Source organism: Myodes glareolus, chromosome 13, assembly GCF_982192425.1.
Source record: "Myodes glareolus chromosome 13, mMyoGla1.1, whole genome shotgun sequence".
Classification (NCBI taxonomy): Eukaryota; Metazoa; Chordata; class Mammalia; order Rodentia; family Cricetidae; genus Myodes; species Myodes glareolus.
Window position 1 is genome coordinate 73,243,293 of NC_142038.1, and position 26,698 is coordinate 73,269,990.

The 26,698-nt window shown below is 43.2% G+C and overlaps 1 protein-coding gene across 3 annotated transcripts in view; it reads left to right on the plus strand.

The window, feature by feature from the left end:
• The window catches only part of Znf521 (zinc finger protein 521), a 284,630-nt gene that overhangs the window by 229,428 nt on the left and 28,504 nt on the right, over positions 1-26,698 (plus strand). The gene's annotated exons all lie outside the window — the stretch shown is intronic.

Below are 26,698 nucleotides of genomic sequence, written 5' to 3' on the forward strand. Positions count from 1 at the left end.
CAGTTTGTTATTGAATATAGAGAGAGAAGAAAATGGAAAACAATTTTGGTTTGTTTTAAGTTCTTCTAATTTTTATATTCCTCTAAGTCCTTTTTGGTATGTGAATGTGGCTGAATGTAGATATGCGACTTATATAAGGTTCGTGTGTTTTTGTTATGCTGACTTACCAATAAAACCATCTAAAGTGCTACTAGAGAGGTAACGGTTAAGAGTGCTGTCTGTTCTAGAGGACCCAGGTTCAATTCCCAGTATCCGCATGGCAGCTCACAACTGTCTGTAATTCCAGTTCCAGGGGGTCTGACACCTTCACACAGATATTCTTACAAACAAAATGCCACATAAAATAAAATTAAATTAAATCATTTAAAAATTATCTAAAGCACCCACCCTTCCTTCCAAATTCAGTTTCTTTAATAACCAGGATGCTGTGTCAGTCTTCTCTGTCGTACAGAGCTCTTCCTTGTGTGTCTTTGATGACCTTTAGGAGCCCATAGGATTCACACTGATGCTCTTCCCAGTTCTGATCGCCTGAACACTTTTTTTGTGTGTGCTGATTCATCTAGCTAAGCACCAACTCTGATTATCTTTTCTAAGAGCTGACTTTTAGTTTTATTAATTTTCGGTGGTTGAGAGCTAGGTTTATTTTTATTGTTTTCTTCCTTACACTGACTTTAGGCTTAGCATGCCTGTCTTTTCTGGTATTTCTTTTTTCTTTTGAAAAGTGAAATTCGTAGACTTTGTCCCTATTTGTCTTATAAACTTTTAAGTCTGTATATTTCTTTCTAAAAGTGCACTGATCCTACCTCACGAATTCTTCAATACTGAGTGTTAGTATCCATTGGTTCAAACTATAATCTAATCTCCAACCCCCTTTTATGTATTCATGGATTGTTTAGCTGTGTGCTTTTTCATTTCCACGTAGTTTAGGTTTACCTAGCAATCTAATGGTTATTAATTCCTAATCTGATTCTGTGTGATTAGAGAGCACGCTCAGTATGTTTTCAGTTCTATTAAGTTTACCCACACTTGTTCTATGGATGAACATATGGTCCATCTTGATGAATGGGTCTTGTGCACTTGAGAGCAGTATGCATTCTGCAGATGTTGAGTATAATGTTCTATAGCTATTAACTAGGTCAAGGTGGTTGAAAGTGTAGTTGGATTATCTGTGTCTCCAGTGATTGGCAGATAAGATAGAACGGTAGCTCTGTCAGGTGCTAAAGAGAGGTACTAAAATATTCAACTGATTTAAGATTGCCTGTATTATTTGCTGCTGTATGGTTGTTACAACTACTTTTCCTTAAATTTTGTCTGTTTGGGCTTTATGTTATTTTAAGCTATTTATTTATTTATTAAGTTATTTAGGTGCATGCATGTTGATGGCTGGGATGTGCTTCTTGATGAACTCACCCATTTCTCATTTTCTCTGGAAATAGTATTCTGAAATCCAACATTAATATAGCCACCCATTCATTCTTGATTCTTGTACATATTATATTCATGGTGTGTAGTCTTCCCAGCCATTTTCTTTTAACATTTATATTTAATTTCTAAGTACATAGACAACTTGTAGTTAAAGGTGTCTTTTACACGCGCTCTGGCGGTCTCTGTCCTGTCAGTAATGTCCAGTACAGTGTATTCATCCCTGGAGCTGGATTTAACCCTGCCATTACTTACTCGTGTGGTCTTTGATCTCCACTTTTCAATTATTTTTTTCTCCTTTCCTTTCTTCTTTTGGATTATCAAAAAGTTTTGGAAATCCATTACCTCTGCAGCCTTTGTGCTATTTTAGCAACTGTACCAGGGATTACAGTATGGGTCCTCAAGATAGTCTACATAGGTGCAATGTCATAGCTTTTCATTAAAGGCAGATGTGTCCATGAGTGGTATGGATTTCATATGCCTTATTCTGAATGTGGAGTAAACCCACAGGGAAATATCGTGACAGTCCCTTTAAGTGGCCATATGTATGATAAAGGAAATTAAAATTCAAAATAGCCTCATATGTTTGCCAGGTATTTTACAAATTCTGCTGCTCTTCGTTCTTCCCCAAGGACCTGAGCTTTTGCTTGTCTTTTCTCGCCTTCGTTCTGAGGAATTGTTCCACGCGCTCCATGGCTGTTAGTCGTGATCTTGTTTTCTTTCTGTGGAGGTATTTCTACCTCATGTCACCTGGCAGGTACTTGATGGTGTCTGTGCATGTTCTCCCTACTGAGAAGTCAGAAATGGCTCCCTGCCCTTCCTTGCCTAGAGGAGGAAGGATGTGGCCGTATTTGGCTTGCGAATGCAGTGCTGGGGTCCTTTGGTCTGTGCTAGTTCAGGTTTTCCTTTTCCTTTACCCTGCTCCTCCTTTGAGTTTACTAACTTTCTTATGTCCTCAGAATTCTGTCTTTCACAAAATGGAGGATATTTTCAGACCCTGTGCCTGTTTTGGTTGTGGTTGTTTGTTTGTTTGATTGGTTGGTTGGTTGGTTGGTTAGTTGGTTGTTTGGAAAAAGAACCTTAATAATAAATAGCCCAGACTGCACTTGAATTTGCAATCCCCAGCCTCAGTCCCCCAGGGTTGGAGTTACAGCTGTGGACCATCATACCCAGCTCAGCAATTATCCTTTAAATTCCATCTTGGTTTTCAATTATTTGAAAGTGACTTGTTTATCTTCTTGACGTTTTCTTCCTGTTTGTGGACCTGTACTGTTTACTAAATCTGGGACACTTCACCCATTATCTTATGGGTTCATTTATAAATGCATTTAAGTACTTAAGGGATTTTTGAGACAGGGGCTTGCTCTGTAAACCAGACTGGTTTCCAATTCACAGTTCTCTAATTTTAGCCTCTCCAGGGCTGAAATTAGAGGTGTGCATCACCACACCCAGCAGAGTGGTTATTCTTAAGCCTTGGTACCACTGTGACCCAATAACTGCTCATGGGTTCATGAGGTGCTGTTCACTTGGTTTTTCCAAATGAGTTATTTTTCTTGATCTGTGTCCACATCCACTGACCTTATAGCTGTCATGCTGTTGAACCCACACAGTGGCTCATTTATAATTTCTTTCTGTACCGTTTGTGGGTGCTGTTTTCCCTCTGTTATGATTCATTCACAAACAGTATACTGCCCTTCCTGTTAGTAAGCACAGTCATAATGACTGCTTTAAAAACATGGGATGCTAATTCCATTGGAATTGTCTCTTTTTTTTTGAAAATGGCTTATATTTTCCATTTTCTTACTTTGCCCCATAATTTTATATTGTATCTTAGACATAATGAATGAGTGTTCTGGATCTTCTTTCTTCCACAGAGGCGTAACATTTTTTATTTTAGTAATGAGATAGCTTGGTTCTATTCAGACTGAAAACTGTCTCTAAGATCGTGATTTGAATGTTGCCCTCGCATGTGCAACCTTACTTGGGTTGCTCGCAGTCAGGCCTGCTCTCAGGAGTCAGCCACGGATTTGGGAAACATTTATATGCAGTTGATATTTCTCACACCGTGTCAAAGCTTTGTTTTCAGGGTTTCCCTCCGTGGTTTCCAGTGTTTATGCTTAATCTAAACTCTGTGCTTTCTTCAAGGCAAGGATCTTTAGTTGTCTATTAGAGTTCTAGCATATACATACATGTAAAATTACTCATTTTTTTCTAGAAAAAGACATTGATTTTGTGTAATTCCTTTCCAGGGATTTCTTCTCTCCAGACTCATTTTCATTCATAGGACAGTGCTTTCAGGCTAATTGTTATATTTAATTCACTACTTTATCCAAAATTTATAATTCTTCTCTGCTGGGGGCTTAATCTAGTAGAAGCTTATTCTGCCCATCCAAAGTTGAACCCTTGTCCCAAATGTTTAAAAATATGAGCAGATAGAATGATTCTAGACACTGCTGTGGTTTGCTGTTCTCTAAATTACATTCTAAACTAGGCTTGCATGTCCCTTTTTGTTAGTATGTGTATCGGTTAGCTTTTGAGCCACTATGACAGAATACCTGGTAGAAACGCCTTAAGCGAACAAAAAAGACCTTATTCTGCTTTGAGTTCCTTTGGTGCTCAGTATACAATCACTCGGCTCATGCATTTAGGCAGAACATGCACGTTGTAAAGGAATTTCTTTAGTTCATGGTAGAGAGGAAGCAGGGAGAAATCCAGGCAGTGGCTCAGGTCTAAGAACAGGCCCCAAGGATATTTCCCTAGTAACATACTTCCTCCATCAAATCCTAGGACATCCAAAATAATACCACTAACTAGGGACCAAGATTCAATGCATTCAGGGAGGGAACGTGTTTCTTATTTAAATCATAATGCTGTATGTGTGTTTGCTTCTAAATAAAGTAGTTCACAGAAGGTTTCTCAACTAGAATATCTTTCTACCTCTGTACAAACTATTGTTTAATTCTAATCCCCCAAATCCATTTTTTCTCTGTAGCCTGTTGCCCCCAAACAGTTCCTTCTCCAACTCTCACTGTAGACTCATTGGCGGCTCTGAGGGCTGCAAGATGAGTTCGTGTGGTTTTCAGATGGACCCTCAGATTCCCCCTTTCCTGCATCTCAAAATACCTAAAACCCTTAACTGTTGAGTCCTGCTTTGCCCTGGTGCCTCTGGGGAAGACATCACATTGCCCATTGTCTTTAGTCACTGAAAGTCACAGAGTTGTGCCAAGGTCCTATGTCAGCTTCTGATCTTTTACCCTGAGGGATGGTCTGAATTAACATGCTAAATTGGCTGCTGGTGTATGGTCAGGATGGCAAAGGCAGAAGGTTAGCTAGGTTGAATTCTTTGTGAAGCCACAGGAGTTAGGTTCTGCACAGACTCTAGCTCCTGAGCATCCAAATGTTCTAGCCCCACTTGTCTGGCAAAGGCAGAAGATAAGGAGTTAATGGGGGACATATTTTCCCCAGTGTCTTAGTACCACCTCTGTACTGTTAGGGTGTACGGTGAAGACTGCAGTGAAGCACACAGTGCTTCCTGGATGTAATATTAGTTAATGCTGTAAGAATGGGCAGCCTTCTAAGTCACTGAGAAGGAACACGTGTAGTCTGTATTCACTATTTAGAGAGTTTGTAACAAGGTAAGATCAGCAAAATCCATGATTCATGCATCCTTCCTATCGAAGTAAAAAAGAATGGCTAGTAAAATGAACCATCGATTTCCTCTTTCCGGCTTTTTGACCCTCTGTTATATTTAAAGGGAAAAGAAATACATTAAATTCCAGTTCTAATAATAGCCCAAATGGGGACCAAGTACCTACGGTGGCAAGAAGAGAGCTCTTTCCAGAGGAGGGTTGTATTGAGCCCAAATGAAGTTGACCACATCAGGTCATAGAAGGAAGTCAGTGGTGTGTGGCTCAATCCCATCATATCCCGAAATCATATCCCCTAGTAGCGATTAAATGCTGGGATGTCTGGTCAGGCTGGCAAAGAGAATAAGTCACTTTGCTAGGTTGAATTCTTGTGAATCCACAACAGTCAGGTTCTGGGTGACAGCAAGTTGTGTCTGCACAGGCTCCTAAGAATCCAAATGTCGCAACATCACTTGCTTGCTTTCAGTGTCTGCTAGGAGGTGTGACTCAGGGATGTAATGAGGTTGAGCTACATGTCATCAACCTCCTTCTATGACTTGATGTCACTAAGGAACATCACCACGGGCATCTTAGTTTAGGCTCAAAGCAAATTTAGGTCCCAGAGAGTTCCAAGGTAGAGCTTGGGAGAACTCGCAGGCGGAAACCGGGACTGTCTAGTTGTATGCCTCTGCACTTGACATATCTTTCATGTCAGCTATTGTGCATCAACAGGATGCCATCAGAAAGTCAGTTGCACATTTATTAAGAAACAAATAATGCTCACAGGAAAAAACAAACAATAATCTTTTTAATGTAACCGAAAAGGAAAAGAACAGAGTTCCCTGCACACGTCTGTGCATCAGGAAAGCTGGGGGTTGACGTCTGGTGAATCCCTCCACTTTATTTCTTATGAAAGGGTCTCTTGGACGCTGAGGCTTACAGATTTGGTCCACTGACTCTTCAATGAGCCCCAGGGACCCTTCTGTCTCTGCCTCCCCCACTCTGGGATGATAGGCCTGTCTTTTAACATGGGTGCTCATGATGGAACTCGGGTCCTCATGGATGTGTGGGAGATACTTCACCAGGCTAGCCATCTTTCCAGCATCCGCCAAGTCTTTCCACACGTTTTCTGAAGCAGCAGCTAGAACTTGTAACGTGAACTTCTGTGATGCCGCTGAGGTACTCTGAAGAAGTATGGTCCTTGTAATTAGCTGCATTAATCATGAAGACCAAATGTATTCTCAGCTTCTACTGTGTGCTAAGGGTCGAGATGTTTACCCAAGAAGACAGCTAACATGGCTCTCTCGTATGCGGGCTGTAATTTCCACTTGACAGAGTGTGTCTTTGTGTGGTGGGTGTTTGCTTTTCATTTACCCACTTAGAGCATTATCATCCTTTTGGAAATGTATTGATTTATTTGGTGAAGTAGGGAGCAAAGGGAAGAGGGGAGGGCTGTGCTACATGGCAAGTTCACTTCCAGGCCATGTGCTTGGGTCCCCGCACTCCCTATGACCTCGTGGTCCTTCTACACTATAAATGCGGACATTTGTTTGCTTCTTATTCTGTCAACAAACAGCTCTGTTTTTAAAAACTATAAACTTGAGCGTTCCCCAGTTTTGCCTTAGAGCACTGCATGCTTGGCCTCTCCACCCGGCATGTGGAGATTGTCGAACTGTGTCCTCTGTGTGTAAAGATGACGTATCCTCTTCCGTCCCAGCATCCCCGTGTTGGAGGCAGGCGGGAAAGGTCTGTGCTGTGTATCTCCACAGGCCGCCTTGCCAAAGGGTAAATAAAGGACATCCATCCATCAGCTTTCAAGCTGCCACCCTTTTTGCTTTTCCCCAGCCCCCACGTCTCCCTGAAACTGGGGGGAGGAGGCTCTGGTTATTTTTGCCTATTTCCAGCAGAGCCTGGCATGAACAATTAAATTTAGGGCCTCCCTGTGGTCTGTGAATAAAATGCACAGTGCTAACCATCAGGGCACAAAGGCAGACGACAACAACAACAAAAAGATTTTTTTTTAATTTTTTATTTCTTGTTTACCCTTCAGGACACTGTTTACCTTATCACTGAAGGGGACCTTCTCATCTCATCGCTTTCTGAAATCGCCCGAGTTTATTTTCTTGCTCTCAGTCTGACTGCCCAGTGATGGACTGAACATGTCGATCACTGCCAATCCTCCTTTCTGGGACTGGCAGGAGGCAAATGTGTCCATCCGACTGTCTGTCCGTCCATCCGTCTGGCCACCTTTCTGTCTCAGGCTTTTCTATCTTGTCTCATGTCTCTAGAGTGTGTGTTCTTTCTTCCTCGTCCTCACCACCTCTCCACACCCTCTCCTTCCTTTTCCTTGATTTTCCTGTCAGACCTTTTCCTTGCTCCTTTCAACCCGAATGATTTCCCCGTTTTCTCCCTCTCTAAATTTACTTCACAGCAGATTGTCTTGTAGTAAATCACCCAAAACCCAAATAGCACTAAAGCATTCTGATACAACATTAGCATTTGCTTAACAAGCACAAGATAAACATTAAACAAAGAACTGCATTTCTTTATTAGAGGCTGCAAGATACATAATCCATGAGCACAAGAAACATGGGACCCAGTGGATATGCAGATGTGTGTTATTTCATTGGCGCTGGGCGGCCTTGTTAGAAAAGGTTTTCATCTGAAGGCTTGGGGGTGGATGGTTGACTGTCCCTGGTGGGGCTGTAACTAGATACAGACACTGTTGCGAGCTAGGCTGGGCTCCCCGGTGGACCTGCTGATTGGACAGCCTGAGGAAAACTTGGGAAGCATCGGGAAGTGAACTCAATCACCTTGGGGATGATAGGGTAGAACCAGATGAAGGCATTTGACTTCTTTTGTAACTCCCACTAAGGACAGATTGCCAGTGCGATCCAGCCTCCGTAACTGCAAATCAGGCCCTTCCCCTATGCCGATTTCATTAGAATGGCCAGCATGGTGCAAAGAGGGAGAGAGAAAAAAAAAAGAAAGAAAAAAAAAGGTTAGACACAGTAATTTTACAGGCAGGCGGGTACAAAAAAAATCTGCATAATTAAGCAGTCAAGGCTGCTAATAGGGGAGTTTATATGCTCTGGGACCAGGCAAGGGCAGCACATATGGATATAGCGCTGGATATTAAATCTACGGCATGCAGACTTACTCCAGGGCCCTCAGAGAAAAGGCTAATTATAGAGAGAGGAATTGTGTTTACTGGTCTGTCTTGGGCAAAGATGGTGAAAGAAGTGCAACCAAGTTTTGCAGTTAGACATGAACAGGCTGCTAATAGAGATATCAAAATATGTGCTCCTGCTTGCTTCCCACCCAATCAACACCACATTATAGATTCCGAGGACACTGCCCCAGCCCCCAGCCAGACCGAATGCCAGGAGTTAGGGTTCAGGCGGCAAGTGCACCCAGGATGCCACCAGGTCAGGCTTGAAGTGCGCTTCTTATTAGATGGTCACCATTTCATCTAAACCGGGCTCTTTATCACCAATGTATTTTTTTATTTTGGAATTAAACTAGCCCTGTTTTAAAAAATGGCAGCGCTCCTGGGCATGGGCCCGACGTCAGCACTTAACCCGACATGGAGATAGTAACTGGAAGTTGCAGCGGGCAGGGGTAAGCCTTGCCAGAGAGAGGGCATGCTTCTAGAAGGGTTCCAATGGGATGGACATTAACATTTCATAATGCAGATCAAAGGGACTGAGAAAACCCACAGGCCCCTTTGTCACAGGCCCCTAACGACAGCCTCATCCAGGAGCTGAGACGATTTCTTCAGATTATTAAAGAGATGCATTTCATATTTGTATGTATGTATGCATATGTGTATGCCTGCCCTTACTTATTTATTTAATTCCATACAAAGAACGTTTTCTGAAGGGGGCTGGAGTGTGGGCCATTTGCCCCAGGCTGGATGTGCCGAGGCATGCTGGGTTGTTCCAGGGGACCACAGCGTCCTGCAGATTTCCTTTCCAGAGATGCAGTCTGGACCCTTTGTCCTTTAGGAAGCTTCCAACACAGACCAGCGGCCGTGCGCTGGGGCCATTTGTGAGCTTGTTGTGCATTCCATTGCTTAGCCCTGATACGGAGGGCCACAGAAGAATCCCCCTGTCTCCGCTCAAGATGCACTCAAACCTCAGGCTTATGAAAGTAAACAGCAGCTGATCAGCCAGACACTGGGTCAGGCTCGCCTGACATCCGGGCTCTTCTCAGAGACAGGGAATTCGGTGCTAATGAGAAGGCACGAGCCTCTGCTTTGAAAAGCGGGGCTTGCAGAGGCTAATGACTAGGCACGTGAGCCCCTGAAGAGCATGGGCACCACATGGTATGAGGGGCCAGGCACCTTTCTCTTGTCCCTTGCATTGTTCACTGACTGACCAGAGGTGTTCATTCTCCTGAGCACTGCTGTTTAGACATCACAGCGGTTGGTTAGGATGGGAAAGGTCTTGAGAGACTAGTCCATTATTGCAGGCGCCCGATGCTGATATCTCCTACAGAGCTTTATAAATTTATATTTCCCTAGCAATTATTGAGTTCTTAAAATCAGATTGATCCTCAGAATTGTTTTAATCCAGTCACTTCTAACGTCTTCTAACATTTCCAGAGGTCGCAAAGAGGTAGCATCCTAAAGAAAGGAAGCTCAGATTGCCGCCGCGTAGCAAGAACAGTGGGGGCCAGTGGAAGGCAGCAGCCTTAGAGCACTTATTAAGACCATTCTTTTTACCCCGTTCTCTCTACTGGAGACTTAAAAATATAAGACAAGGACAAGCTGGTAGCACTAAGGAGAGGTCAATACCTGGGAAACGATAGGAACTGAATGTAGCCTATGCACAGGGCGGGCCCAGCTGCTATTTTGTGACTCGTCAGGGGACAGTGGAGTTGAACAGAACACGCAGAATGCCACCTGCCCAGAAAAAGGAATGAAGTATTATTTTTTTTTAGATGGAAATAAATATGAGGGGCAAGTCTGAACACAAGACTGCCTTTCTTTTTTTAACTTGGAGGCTGGACAGAAGTCAGAAAGCTGGGGGAGAGGCATGCCCTAAGAATGGTGTGAATGGCAGATCTCTTTGCTCATTGTCCGGTTGGTTCCAGGGAAGAACCAGCCGTGAGCCGACTGTCCATGTATCATAGCCCAGCAAGTTCACCAGGCCCCTGCCTTCCCTGATTCTCTCCTAGTGTTCTTTCCTCCCCTTGTCCGTTCAGCTAACAACCAGCCACAGGTGTTTTGAGACTGATGAAGATAAAGAGGGAACTTGAGAGTCGTTTGCCATGGGGGGGCAGGTAAAATGCATATTGGGGAAAATGAGCAGTGTGCTCTAGGAACCCTAGAAGGTACGGTCAGAATTCAGGACAGAGGTCATTCTGAGTGAAGGGAAGGTTGGGAATCCATGCCAGAGCAGCAAATGGCCTCCCTTTCCAGCCTCATCTCTGCACCGACCTCTGATTTTAGGTCAGCAAATGTATATGATGCTTGTGTTTAGATAACTCCAGATTAGCATTTTAAATGCTACTCGCTCAGTCCCATCCACACAATTTATAATCCCCTACCTCCCCTGACACACACACACATTCTCTCATACACAAGTACACGCTCACACACATACGTACCGACATACTCTCTCTACACATACATACACATACGCATTCACTCATACACAAGTACACTCACACACATACATACAGTATACTCTTGCACATACACAGACTCACACATACAATTGGTAGGAGAAAGAAGGAACAACATAGCTGTAGCTGCTGTTGACTGTGCCTTCAGAGGAAGGGGTTTTCAAAAGTGGGTAACTTACCAGCATCAGCATCTTCTGGGTATTGTTATAAAGCCGACCATTCCCATATGCTGAACCTCCTCATAATGTCTGGGTTACATTTTAAAACTAGCAAAAGGTCTCTGCTACCTTTACCCAAATGCTCCCACATGTCCAGGAACCTGGCCAATGTGTGAGCTCCAGTGGCACCAGGAAGCCTGCCCTCAGGAGGTAGCTGTGGCTGAAGCAGGGTGACCAACCACATCCTACTCTGGACAGCCTCGGTGTCTCTGCCCTGTGGCCACTGATTCAGGTCTGCCAATCAAGTTCTGAAACCCCCAGAACTGCCTTGAAGAGGTTGCCACTTGGCTCCAGAGGGGGTGGTGGCATTTTTGTACCCCTGTCTTCTCGCAACCACATTGTAATCCAAGCCTTTCTCTGTCCCTTAAAACAGCTGTATCTCCCTATTTTGACTATGTGGAGTGGAGGAGAAAAACAGAGAGGGGGGCGAAATTACTAAATGAATTTTAAAGATTAAAAGCAATTATAAAAAATATTCCAATGCGTAAAGGACCATTTGCTCAGTGCTTAAATCCACAACAATAGTCACTGTGGGATAAACAATTTGGATGAATGGATAGATAGGTAGGTAGGTAGGTAGATAGATAGATAGATAGATAGATAGATAGATAGATAGATAGATAGATAGATAGATAGATAGATGATTTCATTCTTGATACTCGATGTGTGCTGCTTGGTTGAACTTCATCACACCCAATGCCATAGATACTTGATACTCCCATTATATAACTGTTTTACCTAAGGCATCGTTAAGGTAACCACGTGAAATGGCACGGCCTGTGAATGACAGAGTTGGCTGCCCTACCACTGAATAATTCTAAAGTCTGAGTTGTTCAAGTTCTTCCACCATGTTTCCTGGGAAGAAGGGCCTTGGGGAAACTGTCTCTGAAGGGTTTTATAAATACTGCTTTTTACCCACTACAGTGGAAGTTGGATTAGGCCTTTGATAGAGGTCTGTGTTCGTGGATGCGCATGCTGTGTGACCCCGCCCCCTGCTGAAGCAACTTCTATAGCTGTAGAAAAAGTGACAGACTATAAAATGATCGTAGTCCAAGTGCTATGAGAACTCAAACCCTAGGTTAGAATGAAGGAGATTTGTAGTATACTGAGAAGAATAAAAATGGTGTTTGACCACGCAGTATCTTCATGTTTGTTGGAAATTTGTATGTAAGCATTAGGCACGTGGGCTGAATGCCACCCAAGCCTGCTTTCCTCTACCCTAGGGAATCAGGATGCGGAAGTGAAGCACACGGGGTGATGCTCGTAACTGCCAGAGTGGGAGTTTGTGGGCGCAACAGGGGAGGTTCTGGTGTTGCTTGCAGCATGCAACTGTTGTAACTTAGGGGAAGAAAATGCCACTGCTGGACCATATTTTCAACAATTTTTTAAAATATCAATTAATGCAATCAAATGTAGTACAGGGAAATCTTTGCATTTACATTTCTCAGGGCCAGGGAGGGTTTGTTTGTTTCTATTCAATTCCAGTCCTTGGAGCAGCACTCTATGGTTTCAGTAAGTTCTATTTAACGGTCTATATGAAACTCTCAACATGAGGAAGAGAAAATAGCCTTGTAACTGGTACCAAATGGTTCTGCCTAGTTCCATGCAGCTTGAAAATAATGGCGGTTTTGGTTGTAAAAAAAACAGGTTTTTTTGTTCTTAATGAAATGAATTATATCAGTTTTCTTATCCACAACAGCAAAATTGCAAGATGTTATTTCTTCCTGCGTTAGTCTGATTCTTCATTGCCACATGTTCAACTAACTCTTAATGAATTAAAAAAAAAAACAGTGACAAACACTGAGTATCATATTTTTGTTCTCAATCCACCTTTCAAGAGACATTGAAATCGATCAGCAAGATAACCAGAAGGACCCCACCTGGAAGTGTGCTTTTAAGAGCTCTGAAGCTTTCCACCCATCGACTAAACTTTAAGCAGGGAGGTGGTCTTCTTCCTTCCACGCACAGGGTCCCAGGAATCCATCGTTGATGGGTGCAGTAAAAAACTTGAGTGGGGCATGGTGGTACACGCCTTTAATCTCAGCTTGCACCACCATGAATCCACCCCTTCAATGCTTGGTTTATAGCAGCGTTATAAACCTATGCCTACCTTTATCCATGACTTCTGGGAATCCAGTACTGGACCTTGTATTTTCAAAGGCAAGTCTTTAGCAAGCAAATTGTCCCCCAGCCTTACTTTCAATTCTTTGCTATAGATGGAGGCAACATTCAATTAAGTTCTCTTCCCATTCCTGAGGGTGTATCATTTTTGGCTGTTTTTTCTCTACATAAATACACGTATATTCAGTTATGGTGATAAGTTTAAAAGAGACTGAAAATACTTAGCCAACTTAGTTATTTATGTATTTGTATAATGCTTTTAATCTAGATGTAGTGACTCCAATTTGTGTTTGGAGGGCCTTTTCTCCAGTATTCGGGGGGCAAGAGATAGTTGTCCGTTGGTCCAGGCCAAGCTTTCCTTGGAACATTTTACAGCATAGCCGTCATGTCGTCACATAGCCCCATGTGTTCGCTGCCCTTTGGGTTGTCAACTGTAAGGGCTCTCATGATGGTCTCTGTCTGTTCTAGACTTTTGTGCTGTGCTTTTCCAAAAAAGAAGCTGATAAATGTGAGCCAAATGTGGCATTCCTTCAGAAAGAGCACAAACTTGAAGTTGCAGGCATCCACATTCTATTTAGGTTGCTTGAGACAGCACTGGAAATCTGTGCTGATTGCACCATGCATCATGAGGCCAAAGTGGAGCCTGTAAATGCATAAAATGAGTAAGGCCATGACTAGACAGCTGAGTGACATTATCTCAATAGAGTTCCTGCTTGTGTGAGGGGATTTATTGTCTGCCTCCGTTATATTGACACAGTATACAGTATTTAAACTTTTAAGACAGATCTTGAATGAGCTTCCGGTTTTAGAAAAATTGTCATAAAGATGGGGGATTAAAAATTTATTGTGCCCAAAGCATCTTTATAATTTGGCATTATAGTCTGAGAAATATTTAATAGCTTTGCATAAAGTAATATAAGAAATTATATCTGAGAAAAAGCTACTGATAATTATTATGTCTCATTCTTCATTTAACAGATAACACTTGTAACTAGCCCAGGCTTTCTGGTGAGCTCTATTTCCTCTACAGCCTTTAGGTTTAGTTTTTGACCTAATAAACCCCTTATAGGTATTTATTCTTTTATTATTCTTCAAAGGAAATAGGAAAGAAGTGAAAATCTTTGTGCCATGAATCACCTCTTTTCCTTCTTCCTTTGTTCCTTCCTCTTTCCCTCCCTCCTTTCTCTCTTGCTTTCATTACCAGCTAACCAGCTCTGTCATTTACATCGTTCTTGACTGACAGAAAACAGTAGAAGGAAACAGAAATTAGTGTGAGTCATTGGTATGCCAGTAACATCTTGGCTTCAGCATGGAGAGTCTGGATATGCTGATGCATCCATGGTGATGCCCAAGAGAGAAGAACAGGCTAGGAGCATACTACAGTCATCAGTGTCCCACATAGAAGTAAGCTGTATGCTTTTAAAAATACATATATGATTGGTATTTGCCCAAATGCTCAATTTGCATGACCAAGTACTTAAAGAAGTATAGTTGTAATAGACAAATAATTAGTCTTTGTTTCTGAATAATTCTAACTCTATACAGAAGCCCTCAAGCTTAGGTTCTACAGGGTTCCTCAATTTAGAATGACCCAAGTACTTAAGGAAGTATAGGTCCGTATAGACAAATGAAGTCGATCTTTGTTGGCCCTCAAGCTCAGCTTTCACGGGATTCTGGTGACAGTTTAACTTTATCATTGGTTTACTGCCATTAAGAAAACGTCAGGATGCAGCCAGTTAATTCACAAGTTGTAGATCAGAAATATTTCCTTCTTTCAGGTTGATAGATCAAATCAAATTGGAGAATCTGGAGATGGGGGGAATCTTTAACTCTCTCTCCATTTCCAGAATTTTTGGTTCTCCAGAAGGCTTTGCATGCTCACTAAAACTTTGACATTCTAATGGGTGAGAAAAAGCTTGGAGATTCGGTTGTTTGGGATGGGGACTTGAGGTGGAGTGAGTAAATTCAACCCTTGATTAGTCTGGGCAGAGGGGCCACATGGCATAGAAATGCTAACAGCTTCGTGCACGGCGATAAGAAAGCAATAACTTTGATTAACAATGCAAACTTCTGTACTTCAGCAGGAGAGGGTGCGTGCGTGCGTGCGTGCGTGCGTGTGTGTGTGTGTGTGTGTGTGTGTGATGTGTACATATGTACACGTACACATTGTATGCAGGTGCATACACCCATGCGTACAGATAGGAAAGGCAGAGGTTGATGCTTGACCTTCCCCGATCATCCTCCACTTTAGTTTTCTTGAGACAGGGTCTCTTCACTGAACCTGAAGCTTGCTAGCCTCTGGGATCCATCTTTCTCTTCACCATCCCACATCCCCAATCCTAGTACTGGGCCTGGTTTTAAAATAGATGCTGAAAATACAGACTCAGGCCCTAAGCTTATGTTGTAAGCACTTTCTCCAATGAGCCATCTTTCCAGCTACAAATTTATTTATTTTTTTAAGTAAAGATTTGGTGGACCATTGGAACCCTGGGTTGAGGGGTGCGTGAACCCTTCTGTGGTCCTAACTGTAACACAGCCCGTTGGGGGCATCCTAGTTGTTGTGTCTTGTTCCCATCGTTCTCTCCACTCAGACAAGTCCACACTTACCTCGTCCTCAAGTCCCCCTCCCACCTTAAGATTTCCAGTTTGGCTGAGCAGGTAAGTTTACTTATTCTCTTATTCTCCAATACTTTCCAAATTTACTGATTCACCAATATTTTACATGTTTTAGAAAGCAAAACGTCCTAGAGTCTCTCAGAGTACTTGAGCCAACAGCTACTCTATTGTGAAGTATTTATTAGAATATATCGTAGTAAGTGGATGATGTAAAGAGTGTCCAGCCATCTACCTTGTGACACATTGCATTTCTGATTTCTCTGAGCACTGGGAATATTTCTTGGTTTTGGAAAGGTGTAGTCACCTTAGAGTAGCTTTGTGTCATCCACCGTTAATCTCAAGTATAGAAGCTTCATCCAAGACATAGCCTGCAAGAAGGTGCTGTGTGCATTTCCGTACTGCACACCGGGTTTTCTTTTAAATGTGTGGCTGCAGTATTTTCCTTTGCTAATATATTTTGACATCTCCTTGTTGTAACCTGCTGTTCTCTTTAATTGCTTATTGTTATTAATTATATAGTGGTGGCATAGTCGGCTGCTTGAGCCACTTGGCTGTAAAGAAATTCATTCATCATTATTTCTGTTGGAGCTACAGAAAATTGCAAGCATTCTGCATTCTGCCCAGAGATGAATGTTGTGTGCTCGCATCCAGTAAGATTTGGAACATGGACCAAGTCTTTCTGTCTGCCGCACTTCTCATCGGGGCTGGCACGGTTTTCTTTGCTCTGTCTCTGTTGTTGCTTTTGTTTTCTTTCATTTGTTTTGTTTAGCTCTGTTGCATTAGTCCCTGGTGACCTGCCTCTCCAGGGGAGCGGCTGTGTTCTCAGCACTCTGCTCTTTGCTGTCTTCTCCCCATGCCCCTCCCTGTAAATTTTCCCTCTCAAGAGTTTCCTGGTCATAACACTGCTGCTTTCACAGCTTTGCTACATATGCATCTCAGTTTAAATCACTGGTGCTGGTTGGACATTATCTTGATCCCCTACCTTTCTGAGAAAGTGGTCATGACCCCCTTAAAAATAACAGACAGTCAGAGATCATATGTGCTTAGAATCTTCAGTCAGTAGGATGGTTGGATAGATGGATGGATGGATGGATGGATGCATGGATGCATGGATGCATGGATGCATGAATGGATTCATGGATGGATGGATGCATGCATGGATGCATGCATGGATGGATGGATGGAGTACAGTGCTAACCTCCGGCTGTGGTTTACCCACATCTTGTTACTTTTTGACAGTTGCAGCTTCTTGAAATCTGAACATAATTTAGGATACACAACCCCACAGCTGCCTGTGCGGTGGAGCAGCCAGACCAGTGTGCCCCTCTGCCTTCTGGCGGCATAACATTAAATTCACACTAGTTAAGCTAACTTAAATTGAGCCTCCTTGAACCTTCCTAAATAAAACTAGTGGCCTTAATTACAGCCAGGCAATTTAAAGGTTATGGAGCTCTAACCAGTACCGCAGTATATCACTTTAATAACGCAGAGGAAATTTTCTCTGAGGGGTGGCATCCTCTGATTAGGAGAATGCAAGTTTCACATTTCCAATAAACTGTTTTTAGAAATCTTACTGTGTTTATGGCACCATTTCCTTCTTCTGTTTTTCAAGGCCAAGTTCCTGAGGTCACACCAGGAAAAGATAAAAGGATGCATATAGAATTGTGAGTTTTTACATTCTCTGCTTCCTGGTTTCCTAACATTGCCTGCAAGTGGGCTGAGGCTGAGGAGTCGTTGGGAGTCAGAGAGGACCCCACACACAACTTCTGTCCACACGTGCCGTCACGGACACAATTTGTGGTTTGGGATAAATGTAGATTCCAAACACCATAGTAAGCCAAAGATTTCGTCTCTGCAATAAGTAATCAGCCAGATAGTTTCTCATGAAATAGTTAGTCGTACAAGGATGATTAGCTTTAAAAATGCCTAAGTAGAGGCTGGAGAGATGGCTCAGCAGTTAAGAGCACTTGCTGCTCTTGCAAAGGTTTTTAGTACCAATATGGTGGCTTACAACTGTCTGTAACTTCCATTCGAGAGGATCTGCCCCCTTCTTCTGACCTCCATGCATAAAGCATACATGTAGTATACATACATGCTTGCAGGAAAAGTCATTCACATAAAAATGAAAGTAACTCAATCTTTGGCACTGGGGAGATGGCTTAGCAGTTAAGAGCATGTAAGACTATTCCAGAGAGGACCAGAATTTGGTTTCCAGCTCCTCCATGATATGCATGAACATTCGCCAGTTCTGCTTCAGCTAGCACTTGTTCTTATGTTCACATACCAGAAATGCACACACATAAACATAGTTAAAAATGGTGAAGATTTCGTTTTAAGAATGCCCGACTGTCTTTATTCCTAAACCTGCGGATAACATCACAGAAGCTCTTAAACCTCACTCCGTCTCTGTTTGTCTGATTTGTATTTCTCTTGCAGTTTTTTTTCTTTCTTTCTTTTTTTTATCATCAGCAGTAGCAGGCTGTGCTTTCTAGCAAAGATAAACAGCTTTTCAGTGTTTGGAGACTTTTTCCACATAGCTAGTGGCTTTATGCCAAACAGCAGAAGATTTTTTTTTTTTTTTTAAGAAGGAAAAGCAAAGGCCCTGACCCTTGCTGAAAACTCAACCTTGCACTGCAGAGACATTCCTAGCGCAGCCCGTGTCTGGTCCACGGTTCCCAGGGCTGGCCCAGCACCATGTGGGTAGTGTTGACCACTGCACCTCTTCACTCTCAAAGATGTTCTCCCCACTATTAACATCCGGCAGTTTGCAATTAGTTTATGCTGCATGAGCTGTCTACTTCCGATTTTACCAATGTGTGTTTGGGTTGTTTTCTTCCCCCTCCCTCCCTTCCTCCCTTTCTCCCTTTCTTTTTTTTTTTTTTCTTGTGTTTTGCTTTGCTTTGCTTTAGTTCAGTGCTTGAAGGACAATTTACCTGTGCTCTTGCCAGTACAAGAAGACAAGATGCAAAGACTTTAAAAGTTAGGTATTCGATGTAAAACAATGTAAAAGAATCTGTGAGCTAAGGGCATGATAAATCCATATGACTGTTTTAACTAATTAAAAGTATGAAACCTTGTCATAAGAATATCAATTGTTTAAGAAAAAAAAAAGCTTGTTTAGAGCCTGGGAGATAGTGAACTGTGTATCTTATAAGCATGGAGACCTAAATTTAGTTCCCAGAACATGTGTGTTTTGCCAGGCGTGGTGGCACACCCTTATAACCTCATCCCTAGAACACATGTGTTTTACCAGGCATGGTGGCACACCCCTATGACTTCAGAGCTAGAAAGGTGAAACAGATCCCTGGGACTAGCTGGCCAGCCACCTCTACTCAGTAAGCTTTCAGTTAGTCAAAGACCCTGTCTCAAAAAACAAGGTGCGTGAAGTTCCTAAGGAACCCAAGGGTGACCCCTGGCTTCCACACACATACAAACACAAGTACACACATGTACACCTGCACTCATGGACACAGAAACATACAGACCCATCATGCCCATACAAATACACACCAAAAAAGAAAGAACACTTCCTTGTATATCATGGTATACACTTCAGAGATATCTCTGTGACCTGTGACAGAAGAGTTCTGTTTATGTGCGACACATGTAACCTGTGTGTACCCTGTGTATGATCCATGTACTGTTCTGGGTTGTGGCATCCTCTTACCGTCCTGCATCTTGAAGTATTGCATAAACTGGTGAATAATGCAACACAGCACCCAGAGCCGCCTTGGTTTGAAGGTGCCCTGGGCTACCTGCCATTCAAGTCTGCTAGGAAGGTGAAGTGCACCCTTGAGTGACGAAGACCTATTTCTGATCACACAGAACACACTACGCGAAGTGCACATCATGGCTTTGAATTTGGTCTTGTGTAGTTGAGAGAGAGAGAGAGAGAGAGAGAGAGAGAGAGAGAGAGAGAGAAAGGGAGAGGAGAAGGAGGGAGGGAGGCAGGCAGACAGGAAGGAAGGAAGGAGGGAGGGAGGCAGGCAGACAGGAAGGAAGGAGGGAGGGAGGGAGGGAGGGAGGGAGGGAAGGAAGGAAGGAAGGAAGGAAGAAAGAAAGAAAGAAAGAAAGAAAGAAAGAAAGAAAGAAAGAAAGAAAGAAAGAAAGGAGGAAGGAAGGAAAGAAAGGAGAATCAGAGAAGTACTCTCTAAGGGAAGGAGAAGCAACAAAGAAGTCCTTTCCAGTATCCTCTCGGTGGAAACAGGATGCCTTATCTCATGGTGGAGACTCACCCACGTTCTGCAGCAGGAAACAAGTTTCTATGCAGACCTAGCAGGCTGCTTTCAAGCCTAACTTTGTCCCCACTCCCACCCTTGCATTTGGTTTGCAATGATGTTAGTTTTCTTGTGTATGTGTGGGTGGGGTTAGCAGGTAGATGCACATATGTGAGGGAGGGGACCAGTGGGACCTGGGGCTGTATGATGGCTCTGGGCTAGCTGGCTGGTGAGCTCCAAGAGTCTACTTGTCTCTACCTCCTTAGCTCTGGAATTAAAAGTACATACTACCATATCCAACGTTTTTTAAAGAAGTTTTAAATTGTCTCCCCCCACACACACACACCGTGTGTATGTGGTGTCCACGAGAGTTCGGGTGCATGTGCCCACTGAGGTCTGAAGGGTCAGATCTCCCTGGAGCTCAGGTTACAGGCGGTTGTGATCCTCAGAATATGGGTGCTAGAAACTAAACTCAGGAGGTCCTCTGCAAGAGCAGTAAAGACTCCTAAGCACAGAGCCACCTTTCAGCTCTCATGCCTGACTTTGTACCTGGACTCTGGTACATCATCATGAGGATGTTCCTGCAGCAGACATTGAGCCATCTCCCAGCCCCATGCTTTACTAAGAAATATGTGTTATCTTATTTGTTTGCTTAACAGTGCTTTCTCTTGGGTTCGGGCCCTTCACAAAGTTTCAGAGTAGCTTCTCTTGATAACTTCTGTTGTTTAACAAACCTTTAAGAGTGAAGGGCTCTCCTTTTAAGCCTGTTTGGCATCACCGTATGTTTTCACCGAGCCTTAAGCTGTGAGTTGCGTGTTTAGACTCATTAAAAGAAAAAGACATCACTAAAGGTGCCAGAGCATGGGTCAGACTGGAGATTTATCTTAGTCAGTGTGCTTGCCCCAGCCCCCACTTGTGCCAAACAGGGTTGCTGAGTCCTTGGGGCCAGAGGAAAGCCACCTTTTCAGTGGCTTATTGTTTATCGTTTAAACAACATTCCAATGTTTTCCTGCTCCATGAGCATATTCTAATAGACATTCATTCAGATGGCCAGTGATAACAGCCAAGGCATTGGACGGTACTGCGTCTCGTAGCATCTAAAATCCCCCTGCCTGCCTGTCCCACCCCTGCCCACCTGGACCCCCTGCTAGTTTCCAAGCTGCTGATGTTTATGGGGCTCTAGGCAGCCCCTGGGCTCTTTAAAATCTGCTGGGTACTATGCAGCCTACCCCAGTTGAATCATTTCCTGCTCCCGTCCTGCTGATAATGAGAAGTTCAAGACAGGAAACAACAGTGTCAGTACCAGTGCCTTTGCAAAGAAAGTCCAAAAACATTGCAACTTTTAGATTATTGGCAGAAAAAAAAATCATCAGGACCTGAGTTACATGGAGGCTTGCACCTCGCAGTCTCAGAATACTGTTGCAGCTCAGGCACAGGTTTGCATAGATAGCGTCTGGCTTTGTGTAAGATGGTGTGGCTTGGGCACTTTGTGCATAGAGGGTCGCCATCTGGGTCACTGTTTGGTTGCTCGCATTCTCAGGGCTCTGTCCTTTGTACTGTAAAATGTATTAACCTTAATATCTCCTGCCCCTCTCAGTGGTTCAAGAAGCTTGACAGAACCAAATATTCCCAATGAGGAAGCTCTCAGAAAGTACCCGTCAGTCTTCCGGCAATTTCATCTTCATGTTAAATTCTTTCAGAGAATAAATAAGGCCAGAACTTTCTAGCTGGTGTGAAGGGGGTTGGGGGTCCGACGTTGTTTAGTTCTCTCCAATTCTGTCTTACTCAGGGGCTTAATGACTAATCTACTGGCGGACTTTGCAGCCTAAGTTGTGTTCTCCATTGCCAAATTAGCACCTTGGTGTGTTTATGTTACAGTTGTGAAATATGTGTCGTGTGTAACGCAACAAATTACCATGGCCAGAGTGCCGCGGACCTGAGAAAGAATGGGATGGCTGTGTGCATGGCAAATTGCAGGGCAGGCTGCCTATTTTTCTAGCCCTGGTTTCCAGGGTGAGCCAGTGTAGCCGAGGGCTGGGTTTGTCACGTATGCCTTTGCTTTGTTAGTCCTCAGACCCCTGGCTTATAAATGTGTGCTTGGAAATTAACTCAGGGAAGAAGCAAAGCAAAGCATGGCAGGGGCGGGAGTGGGTGTTGGGAATTGGTCCAGGGCATAGTTGTTGGGTTTAAAATATATATGTGTGTGTAAGCATAGAGTGGTGCACACATTCGAACTGAGGGATGAATTACAGCTGCAGGGCATCTGGTTCCTCTGCTTGGATTCTAAGGGTAGAGTTCACTCCCTGTCAGATCAGAGCTTTTTAAGGATGGCCCCTGTCACATGATGTGGGGTGGGGGTGGACTTCAGCTTATAGATTTCTGTAGCAGAGTCTAGGAGGATCCTTCCAGTCATTCCCGAGGGTAAATAGAAGGGGTTCTACTTATAAACCGTTAAAATTGTTCCCACTAATGGCCCTGGTGTTGATAAGATGATATAAAAGGGGCCGCCAGTGATTTCTAAGATAGAGCTGCATGTAGCTTACCTTCTGAACATTTGCCTGTACCTCCTCTGGACTTTTGTTCTTTATTGAAGGAAAGGGGTTTAAGCATGGGACACATTGTCTGTAGACTGCTGAGAGGACTGCCGTTGTCTAAAGCTTATTCTGAAGTGTCAGTGCCTTGTGTTTGACTTGGTGGCCTCGACTTGGGCATCTAAGTGGTGACTCTTGGCTCTTTGCAGAGTGCAGCCGCCCGACAGTCCTGTGGGTCCTGAACTGATAGCAGACAGAGAAAGAAGGAGCTGGCTATGGTTGAGACAGAACAAGTGTTCCCTGTGAGCACAAAGTTCATCATAATTTATCACGTCTCTCAGGCAATGAGGTTGCACACCAATTTCATATGCAGACTCCTTCCCTGAAACATTTAACACGGGAGTAAATATTTACATGAGTGTCAAGCTCTCATGTAGACTTGATTTCTGTTTACATTTGTGTCCATACTTACATAAAGATTAGCGAATGAAAATAATTGTCTTAACTCCGGTTCCTGCATGTGTGACATTATTTCTCAATTGTGCTGAAGCGTCCTCGGTCCTCCCTTGCAGTGGAAACCAGGAAAGCTGCTCATGAGCCTCTAGTATGTGCCCATAAGGACATAAGGAGAAGGCCACGCTGACCTTTTGTCCATGTCACTGGGTACCCTCACAAGTGCCAGAGTACAAGATTTGGGGATGCTGTGTACACTCTGAAGTGAGCCTGGCTTAGAACGAACTCCGCTTTGACTGGCGGATTTGCACTCTGGTTTTATTCTCCCTTCCCTTGCACTGATTTCTGTTTTCATGTTTATGAGAATGCTTCCAGTCTTAATGCGTGGAGCTTGTGATTTTCTCTACTCCATCATATTGTCCATTTCCCATCAGCCTTTTAGCTACAAAGATTCCAGTGTTGTAATCAGTCTTTATTAGCAGAGCACGGAAAGATCTCTCCCTCTTGTCTCCTCCTCCTCCCTCCCTTCCTCCTTCAGAGTACCATGCAGAGATAAAGTACACTCATTTTAGAAAGTCTGGTGACTATAGATAAGCAGAAAACATAGGATGGAAGCATCTAGAAGTTTCATCCAAAGATCCCACCAACAACTCTTCATTTTTAAAAAAGAGCTGTGCAAGCCTATTATAGCCTTAATGAAATATTGTAATGGTTATTAAGTCAATTGACTCTGAATCTCTTTTTAATAAATGAGTCAGACTGTATTATCCAATTACTGTCAGCTGCTACCTTTCCAGAGAGGAAAAATGGTGATTTTGATTGAATTTTTAAGCTCTTTGGCACCTTTAAAAAAAGAGGAAGCAAGGTGCAAGTTCTGGTTTCCGGGCAGATCCCACTTGAAATTGAAATTGGAGATGTTGATAGTACCATGAGCGAGGAAATGACCTTTAGTTCAGATGTAGCCCTCCATAGTGTGGGCTTTGAGTTCTTTTATGGTGAGACACTGCTGCTGACCACAAGGGGAAATAATTCATCAGGGCAGGTTCAGTAGGCTCTCTGGGTGAAGCGACTTCTGAGATCCGCCTTATCAAGTTGTGTTGGCATTCTTATGGCTGTCCCTCAGTTAGAAGGGAAACAAAGGGTTTAACCAACAGTAGATATAGATGCCCTGGTCCCTGTTGTAGCCCCTGGGCTCTTATGTCAGAATTCTTGCTTCTCAGCTGCAGAGCCAAGCTATGAGAAACAGGGCGCTGAGGAGTTGGTCCTGGGGTTATCACTTGCTCTACCTCCAGCCAGAGCCTCTACTTCCTGATTCCCCCAAGCAGAGCAAGCACATGGAACAAACTCCACAGAAACAGCTGGAGCTGCAGCAGCCATGTCTTCTCCATGGTCAGCTGTGCTCCCCTAAAACCGTGGTCCTCCCTGAGGCTGCCTCTGCAGGCTCCCTGTCACAGTGACAGCTGAGAAAGCTATCTTGTCCACTACCCTTTTGTCCTGGCCCCATGCTATTGCTCCGGAGAGAGGATGGGAAGAGCTCGGGGAAAGAGCAGAGGAGAGGACGGCCAGGGTTCCCACCGTTGGCTAGGGCGTCCGTCCCTTCAGGCTTACTGTTAGCTGGAGAACAGTTGGGACGTCTTTCTCTCTTGCTCAGATGACTTGGAGATGCATTTATGGGGTTGAATTTCACTGTTTAACCTACAAATAGAAAACAATTATACTTGTATTGTTTTTTCAATATTGGAATGTGCTTTAGAACTATAAAAATAGCTCTGGAAAATGCTTGATATGACATGCTATGATTGGTATCCCACAAACAAAGGGTAGAACCTTTGAAAAATTATTCTTGCTAATAATGCATAAGTAACTCCACGGCTGACTATCACCATTCTTGATTCGTTTAACTAAATTTAAATTATTTAACTTTTGGGGTACTGCTTTACTCTGAGCTGAAAATGGGGAAAATGGGTGAGGACAGTTTCCTTACACTCGTACAAGCGTATCTTACTCACTTTTCTTACTATTTTACATACAAAGTGTGTGTAATCAAAAAGGAGAGTGTCTCATTAAAATGCCTCTTAACTTAAATAATTCCGTTTATGTACATATAGCAGTCAGCCACTGTCCCCAAGGAAAGACATCAGCAAAACTGGTCATGTGACTTAACAGTCTGATAACCCAAGAACTCAGAAAACCTGTGTCCACAGCTACACCTGGCCATTCCTTGGTTCTCAAAACAAAAAGTAGGGCAAGAGAAAGAAAAGTCAATTAATTGCCATTTTTTTGTTTGCATTTATTGAGCACAGTGTGGAAAAGCAAACAAAATTTTTTAAATGGTGTTTTGAAATTAAAACTATTTAGTATCTTCTTACTATTCAAAATAAAGTTATATAATATTTAGGAAATTTTAAAAGTTGACATATTTCTGGTGATCCAATTCGCTGCACAAATAGTGTTTCTTATGTCTCCTAATGAACCTGGGAAATTTCTGGTGACTTTAGGATTTAAGAGAAAAGAACAGACTTTAAAAAAAAAAAAAAGAACAATTGATCTTCTATAATCCCTGAAGCTTTCCGTGTAGCCCCTCGTCGTGTCGGTCGGCACAATTAGACGTCTCCTTACACATAATTATAGTCAAGGAGTTTGCTGTGCCACCCAGATCCAGAGTGGGCTCTGTCTCCTATGAAATGTGTATTGTACTGGAGGCTTAATTAGTGCTTTGCTTTCTCCTGTACAAACGCCTGTCCTCCGCTTCAGAAGACTCACACCTAAGTGAGAAGAAAGATTAGGAATACAAATAGAGCAATTTCGCTCCTAGTTAGCTAATAATTCGCTTTGTAATTGAACCTTCGTATTGTCAGATCCCAACTAGTGAAGCACCTATTCAGGAATTTGCCTTTAAATTGAGGAGCTGCCTTTGGAGTTGAGTTTTGCTGTTCCTAGGGTGTAAAGATATCTTACACGCCTGGCCTTAGTGTGTCTGACAGAGATCTTAGGAATGTCTCTAGCTTTTGCAAATAGAAGGTCGGCGTGTGACGTAGAAAGGGTGTAAGCCGGAGTTGTCGCCTCTCGCTTGCTCTCCTAGCAGAGCATCCTGGGGATAGCAGGTGTATGTTACGTCATAGCCTATCTAGGTCATGAACCCTGAGGCCAACCCACCTGCTTCTTTAGTTCTAGCCCCTCTGACCCAGAGAACAACTGTACGTTCTCTGGGTCATGGCTTTCTCGTCTGTTGAATGGGTGTAACAGCAGCACTCCTGGTGAGTGGTTGTGATCTGTGTTTGCAGACCTATTTGCAGCGTAGGAAATGCAGTAAGCTGTGTCATTCACCAAGTTGTTAGCTTTAGTGAGGGGACTTCTGTCTAGCTAGACTATGAACTGTTAATTTAGCAATTCTCAACCAATCAGAATCTTTCTTCTGCCATCTTGTAATAGCTAATGATCTAGAGCTTGTTAGAAGTGAGCCTGGATCACAGAGAAGTGAAAACGAGGCAGGTAGGCAGGTAGGAGCCAGGGGCAAAGCCAAGACTGTTAAGCAAAGTTAGGGATCAGTGACCTAGAGTTGAATATGATGGTCTTGGAATGCAAAGCAGAGAAGCAAGCGCTGATAAAGTGCCGTATGAATTAATCTTCCAGAATTGCCAGAGCATCTTGTAGCAGCGGAAGTCTATACTAAAGAAAGACCAAGAAAACCTGTGGTCAGGGGCAGAAGCAGCTTTTCGGTCTTCTGGACAAAGCAGAGGAGCAAGAAGTCATTCCACTTTTCTACCCCTTCCATTGTTAAGGCCTTTAGAAATATCTAGAACTCATAAAATCATAATCATTAAAGTAGAGACATTGTTATCAATACACTAAAAGTCTCAAAG